Below are 8,351 nucleotides of genomic sequence, written 5' to 3'. Positions count from 1 at the left end.
TGAAACAGCTCCCGAAACAGGGTCACACAAGAAGGAATACTCTAGCACACTCACCGAGGCCTTGACTGATTTTTTAGAAACTCCAATGCAAAACCATTAATGATAGAGTGCTGCAGGCAGCCAGTCTGAACAGAAGCCATATGGGTAGGAACAGGTCAGTGAAAATGCTGTGTCATCTGCAAGTCTCTAAAGGGTGAGAACAGATGATTTTCATCATCAGAAGATGAAAACACTGAACTGCGTCGTCACTCCATCCCAAAAAAAAAGCCTTTGAAAATCTGGAGCAGTTATGGTTGCAAATTATTATCCCAACCATATTTAAGGAACAGACACAGGTGCAGAGTAAGGACTAGAAAATGGTGCAACTGAACATAGACAGACTTAGATGTGATTTCTTATCTTTCAGGCAGCAAGAATGGAGAAGGAAAAAAAAAAAAAAAAAAAAAAAAAACAAAAAAAAAAAACAAACCAAATGAAACTGTAGAAGAAGCCCCACCCTGTAACTTGTACCATTGCTTTGTACCTCAATCAGCTTGATAAATACATTCTGGAACAGGGGTCAGGTAATGTGGCTTTCTTAGCATTTGCCTGTTGCACCTGCATTTTGCCTACACCTTACCCCCAGCCAGTGAAATGATTCCCCTGCCTTCACTGCAGCTCCTACAAAGAAACAAAGCAAATGAGAGAGACAATTCCAAAACCAGCGAGTCGAAGCGACTGCCCATGTTTTCAGAGGTCAACGCAAAACGAATACTAAAATTTAAAGCTACTGTGCTGCAGGCTGGTGCCTACTGTCTAACTTTAAGAGACCCAAACTTCCCATTTCTGTGCCTACTTCTCAGGCCTGGCACCTCCACCCTTTTTTAGCGGCCAGGCCCGCGAGCAGGTACAGCCAATTTCCAAGCCATCAAAGGATCAGGCTGTGGGAAGATTCTGATCTCTGGGCGCCTGACAGTTACAAATGGTGTGTGCAGGCCCTGTGACAGGCTGTTCACTTGGTAACTGATGAGCTGGTGTCCCGGAGAGCAGAGCCTATGTATTTAGCAAATGACAGAACTGCTATGTTGATCGAATCTATGTGGATCGTAAAGAAAAGCAAATACAGGCTTTACACTAAATGCCTATGATGGATAGATTCATCTTGCTGCGCGCTACTCTGATCCCAATGTATTCATCCAAACTACACGTGTAATTCTAAATTTTCCTTGAATTTATTCGTGTTTACAGGAACTCTAAAGCACTGCGCTTCCAAGTGTTTGCAAATGACAAAGTACTGTACTCCGCTCCAGGGAAGGATTTGAGTCCATATCCTGAATTAAGTCTGTAGCACACTCTTGCTAGCTACGATAAATAAAGAATAGGCTTTGATTTGTCTGTGTGACAGTGTAAATCGGAGGAAGCAGAGAGAACAAACCCTGGAATCTATGAAATGAGACGAGGAGGGGTGGAAAGGTGGTTCTGTTTCTCCCACAAAGCTTTGACCAAGATCTAATTGGCTCTGAGAGAGCAAAAAGTGCAAACTTCCCACCTGCAGGGACCTCAGGCACTTCGTGGCCCACAGGCAGTGTGTAAATTCACATTTCACTGACAGAACTGGTCACAATACTGAGGTTTGAAAAGCATTATTTGTACTAAAGGAAAGAATTCTGCAAGATTAAGTTTCCTAGGTGACCACTTTGGGGTCTTTTAAGCCCACATGTGGGGAGTGGGAGGCACAGATGGAGACTCCCTTTTTTAAAACTCTTTTCTTTACCTTTATGAGGTACATTTACATCAGATTCTCTGAAGTCTCAGGCAGCCTGAGCAAGCTGTAGATTTGCCACTCTATGTATATATAGAGAGAGATTCTCTATTTAATGTGGTTTTAGAAGCAAAATATGCTAACAAAATTGTCTCAATATCAACAGTTTATTCGTTGCACCTTTTGTCATACTTTTCCACTGGGTTAGTCTGATGGACTGGAGAAGGCCCAAGAAAACATGATCTCATTGAGCCCAACTGAGGTACTATCAGCATACAAATGTGAAAATGTTCTATTTTGATATTCTTTTCTATTTTAAAAGATGTAGGATTTTATGTTAGCATTTTAAACCGACAAAGATGCAGAGTAGCTGTGTCTGAAAATATGGAAGTGCTCCAATCCGCCTCCAAGACAGGTTTCAAAATTCAGATTTTTACCCACCAACCTGCCCATCAGTCCCCATGACCTGGCAAAGGTCACTCTCTTGCTGGATGAGTTTCCTGACCTTCTAAAGGCAGGTGAATCAAGTTCACTAAGCAGCTTCAACGGCAGCCCTTTCATCTCTGACCTCCAGGCTGGATTACTGCAACTCATTAGCCTGTTCCGTGGAACATGCTAATAGATCGCGCATTAAGAGCCACTGATGTATCAGCTCCTGGGGTGAAAGTTTCTATGGGAAGAGTTCAAGGTGCCACGCATTACTTGCAGCCCCAGCTGTACTCCATGGGTTAAGCCACTTCATCTCACCGAGGCTCGAAGCTGTCAAAGCTTTTCTTATTATTTTAAGGGAGACAGAAAGGAGTAGTAGCTAGAGAGGCCAGCTAGATTTATCCCTACACTTTCGCAAGCAACCAAGTTTAAAGGACAAAAGCAAGTAAGAGGCAAAGAGAAGGTCAGAAGGGAGAAGCTTTTGCAAAGCCTTAGAGGCAGACAGATCACAGAGCAGCTCTGTCAGGTGTCACAGGGGAGGAACTCTGCTTATGACTGCTACAGGAGAGGCTTGCATGCATGCGTTTCCCTCCTGTTGTTCAGGCAGCAGACCCAAGCAGCCTATAAAAATGACACCAAGCCCACACGCTGTAAGGAGCATTTCACTGATATAGGGGAATTTGTAAATCATTCTCATAAAGTGCTTCTCAAGCATCTAAGGATGCCTTTAGTTGGTGCACAAGCAAAACTGGTGTAAATTATTGTTTCTTTTCCCCTCTAAAATAGTTCTGCTTTTATTAAAGAATCTTGATGCGACAACTCAGACCATCAGCACCATACCCCTCACAACCATGCCCAACAGCTGTGCTGGCAGAAGCTGTTAGTGAGCTACAGCCTGATGCCAAAGCAGGGGCAATAAAAGGCAAAGTTGCTTAAAGACCCCTGAATCTGCTGCACCCCTAGAAACCAATCACAGCATCAGTGCATTTTACTTTCCGAGCACTTCATTTTGCTAACGTTGTGCTCATTTTATTAGCTGACTTTAGTATTCTCATCAAATTTAAGGTTCTCTTTCTTGAAGTCAGAGATGGCTTAGCTGTGTCCTGTGATGCCTCTTGACATACATGTCCCACAGGAACTAGGGAGCATTAAACAACGAAACAAAGTTCAACATGAATAGATGGAGATCTCTTCAGGGCCAGCTTGATAGACTGGGACCTGCTGACAGAGAAGAATCAAGACATCCCCAGGTCTCAATGGCTTCTACAGAAACGCCCTCTTGCAATACTGACCACAAAGATTAGGAGAGATCTGCATATCAAAGGCTAGCTGGCATCAAAAATAGAGCTGTTTGCTGCAATGAAAACAGACCAAACAACCATGGGGAAATGAAGATGGGGCACATTTAAATACCATACCCTGAGAAAGCCATGAGAAGTTCTCCAGTAGCACACAGGGACACGTGGAACACAGATGTGACAACAGCTATGGCCCCAAATTCCTCTGGTCATTAAAACTGTAGCCAAGGCAGGACGGAGCTCAATCAGAGGTGTGGGTGTAGAAGATGCAGGATCAGCAGCATCCACAACCACAGTGCTGCTAAAGATACGCTGGTACTCCTGGCACAGCCTCTGGATATAACTCACCGAGCTCCAGCTGAAATATAAGAGTTTGCCTTTTTAATGCCTCGGGGTCACAACGCCCCATGCTGCCCAGGACCGCATCTGTCACAGCGATGAGACAGAGAAAGCACCAAAGCCTTCTGCAGACTTACCTGAACCCCGGCCTAAGGATCAGCACGTGATTAAATTGTGCCACCATGCACCAAACCCTGAATGGAAGTGCAGTTTACAAGTCCTGAGGAATAGCTGGGATCTCTTATTCTGACACAGCAGCAGCAATGTGTGAGCTTCTTCATATTGCTTCAAAAATAAGACTTGGCATTTGGGGACAAACTAGCTTCCTTGTCACCAAATGATCATCATTAATTTAACCACCATCATTACGGCTGAACTTTCCAGCCCAGCCAACTGAAGTCAGTCAATTCCTTCTGCGTACTTTTTTTTTTTTTGGTTGTTTTCCTTCCTCTGTGGCTAATTATTGAGCATTTTTTCTAAGCCCTAATTCATGCCTCCTTCCTGCTTACTGAAGCTAAAATGTCATCTGTGCAGCTCATAATCAGCTGATTCTGACAAGCAGAGGACGAAGTACAAAAGGAAGAATATTGTTTTAAGGAGGGAGAAATCCAAATCTAACTTGCTGGGACTTTTGCCAGGGATTTCAGCACAAACAGAATAGAGGCCTCACTGCTGACAGTGAAAATTGGACCTCGTTGCTTTTCAAGGGTTTTGCTTCCTTCTAGCTTATAGACCGAAAAAATGGTGAAATACAAGCCAGGTACCCTCCTCTGTATTAGCAAAGTAATGGAGGGTGGTATAGCAAAGCAGAAAAAAAATGCCAAATACGGTGTCAGCAAATTATTCCTAAAGCAGTCAGAACCTCAGCTGTTTTGTTAAGTGCTTAAAGAATCCACAGAAACCTCCAACAGGCTCAGAAATTGAAGACAATCTTCTACCTGCCAGTCTCCAAAACCCAGCTGACACACATTCAGCTCCTCCGACTGCAAACATTTCTGGTATCCAGGTAAAAAGGGCTGAAAGCCTTCGACAGAACAACCTAAGATTCAGTAGCGAACAAGGACAATGTTTCAAGTTTACTCCAGGGAACGGTCGTTGCTGTTAACACTGAAAGGGAAAATCACCTCAGTAATTTACCAAAGCCAGACTAAAAATGAAGGCATTGCAACGCAGCGGTTTCGAGATTCGCTCAGGCAGCCCAACTGCCACCTCGTGGCTAACAAATCCTCCTGCTGCAACTTTGCTGCATTATTCCTTCATCATTTACTCCTCCATTATTTATTCCATACACATATAGAATAAATCTCAAGACAACATACCCTAGGCACAATAAATACCTCTGATTCTCTGGAGTCCAAGTATACAATATAGATCAATGTTGTTAGAAGGGAAAAGGAGATAAATTCAATTACCTCAAGCCTTAGATTGCAGAGACCTGTATGTGGGGAAGCATCTGGGTTGGGGTAGAGTTATGTAAATGCTGGTACTGTTCAGCACATGCTGATCTGACAAAGGAAACCAACTTCAACAACTTATTTCATTTGACGATTGAGTCAAATACCCAATTCTCTTTGCAATTCTAGAGAATTAAAAAGAAAAAAAAACACCAATTTTCAAGGAGATTCTTTCATCTGCTGTGGCCCTTTCAATTAACCTAAACAGCTGTTTGAAAAGATCTAATAGTCTTTGAGGCTATGAAGAATCTGCAAGGAAACATGCACAAGAATTCTGGAGCTTCCTATAAATTCAGTGTCTTCTGTTACTGATGCACATATCCCTTTGCACCCTTTTTTCACACTGACTTGATGCTGAAATTTTGGTTTTGCCACCAAATGAATTTTCTGCATTGCAGAGAAGTTCAGCGCGGTATGAGTCTAAGAGAAACAGGAGGGCCCCAACCATGGTGTCACTCATGAAGAAGAAAACCCCCACATTTTATCACTTTTATGGAACTCACATTGAAGAACAGTCCTTGTACCTTCCATTAGAAACAAAAGACAGAACAACCCAAAGGCTGCAGCATGTTGCACTTACCACACACACATACTTCCATGAACATCTACAAACCATTAAAAGCTGAAGGAAAAAGCATGCAAGTCTGATCATAAAGCACATGTCACGAGCCAATTTTTTTTTACTTCCATTAGTTAAATCAGAGGTTCGCAGTATCTGTGCCTCCCCTAACTTTCCACAGGAAGGCAGCAACAAAATGCTGCAGATTCCAAATCATTATTACCTCTTTATCCGTTCCCTACAGTTCCAACTGGAATTGCTATTCCAAACTGTGTGAGTTGTGTGCTCTGGAACAGGTGTCTTCAGCTGAAGATCTGCGAGATGAATTCCACAACATAAACATGTTCAGTGTGGGTTTGGGGTGCTGTCAGCCAGTAGTGTTTTTAGCAAATGAAAATACAGAAGACAACCATAAAAAACAACTTTTTTTTTTTCCAAATGTGTATTTTCACATATATTCTGCTGGTCTCCAATGCAAAGAAAGACTGCACTAAGGACATTATAGAGGTGACGAGGTATATTTAAGGTTTCTATCAACTGTTTCACCAAACGTTGATTTGCTAATTAACCCAGTACTTTCAGAATCACATTTTAAATTGAAATATATTAGTAAGCTGTAACAAAACATTTAGAAACATAATTTTCAGAAGGTGATAGGTATCAACAAATAATAGAAGAGTGCTTGAAAAATGTTTATGCTTAAAATATAATGAATATTGCACATATCCTGTTCAACAGTTACGCTCTACTCAATGTATTATAATTGAGCTCTACTGAATTACTTTTCTAGTGAATAAATACTGTACACGCTGTACTGTGAAGAGACATCTTGTAATGTATACTAATTAAGCCATTATATCTGTAGAGAAGATCATATCTGAAATATCAAATTAGCAGGAATTAAACATCTCAAAGGATTAATGAAATGTTATGGAGCCATTCACTTCCAGGTCAACAGGTTCAATTTCAGCCTAGTTTAATAGTTATAATGAATTTATGTGCTGGAGATAACAATTCTCTGCATCCGTTCATAAATCAGGGTAAGAACCTGCACCAAGAAGAGCAGCCTTTACTCGCACAGCCAGGATGAGGTAGCCAGAACCATTATGCTTGGCCTGCATGTGGCATGGGGCCTTGGGCTCCGTGAGATCAAGTAACGTAGTTGGTGGGTGCAAAACAAGGAGGCAGCAAGGAGGGACACCAGACACTCCGTCAGTTCTCTTTTCTTGGCCAACAATTGCCACCCCCAGCAATAAAGCTGGGGCAGTTTGCGGGCAGAGCGTTCAGCTCCTTCTCTTTTATTTGACCTAAGAGTCCCCTCTGCTTATCCTGGTTCTGATCGCAGCAGCCCATGCTGCTTCTAGCAGAGGCACAGGCAGCACAAGAAAAAGATGGGGGGGAAGAATTATAGCCCACTTTCACAGTAGCTAATAATAGACTATTACACTGGAAATACTTCCTCAATCAGAAGTACTGATACCACCACAATGCTGAAAATAAACTGTGGCAGCCTGCATGATATATGATAAAAGTGTAAAACTTGCAAGGTTGTTGTCTTTCAACGACTACAAACAGAATTCAAGAACAAAGAGCATCTAACAGATGTTTACTTTTCTTTCCTGGCACTTGTGTATTTCAAATAATTTTATTTTTTTCTTAAAAAGGCAAATATGACAACCCAAAAGTTGTAAGGAGCCATTCCAGGACTGCCTTGTCTGCACATTCCCTTGCTTGTCATCTCTCTCAATGCTCCAACAACAGTAAATGCATTAAGATCTTTAGCACAATTTGTACTATATACTTAAACTTTGTAGGGCAAGCTAGTGAAGTAGAGCATGCAGTACTGGCAGTAGAAATGCAGACGCATTTTTAGTGATCCATCTACCCTTTTGTCACTTTAGCCACTAATCTCCCTCTTGTATGGTAGGCGTCTTTCAAGTACTGAATTCCTTCAAACACACTTCTAGATCTATTTTTCCTGTACCATACTAAGTCACCCAACTGCGATGCAAAGCTTCTACGGATCATCCAGTGCTTGCAATCACCATTATTTTACTAAGGTATATATTTTTAAATTACTTTCATTATAATTTAAAATCATTATATGCTCTCCAATTTTAAAAGTGCAATTTTCACCATGGCTTCTCAAACCAGTGGAAAGCACCATTTGTACTTGTTAATTTTTATCTGTTCAAGCAAGAAAAAAGAAAATAAATAATATATGCAGATGCAATGTATAGTTAAGTAAGAGTTTAAGAAAAATGTACCTACTGAGATGCAGATGAGCACAAGGCGTTCTTGTACTGGGCAGTCAAAAGAAGAAGAAAGAAGAAACCCCTCCTAAAGCACTTGAGAAAAATGTTAGGAATAATTCAATATGTAAAGTAAGAAATGAAATTTTCAGCATCCCATTTTGAACAGTAAAAACTCTAGTGCTTTAATGTAGAGGGCTAATTCTGTGTTGTGTGTGCACCTGTGTATGTTCAGCTAGACAGAAGATACCTTTCATTACATCAGTATTGTTGGGAAAA

This window comes from Aythya fuligula, chromosome 8 (assembly GCF_009819795.1).
Source record: "Aythya fuligula isolate bAytFul2 chromosome 8, bAytFul2.pri, whole genome shotgun sequence".
NCBI classification, from domain to species: Eukaryota; Metazoa; Chordata; class Aves; order Anseriformes; family Anatidae; genus Aythya; species Aythya fuligula.
This window is presented reverse-complemented; position numbering follows the sequence as displayed.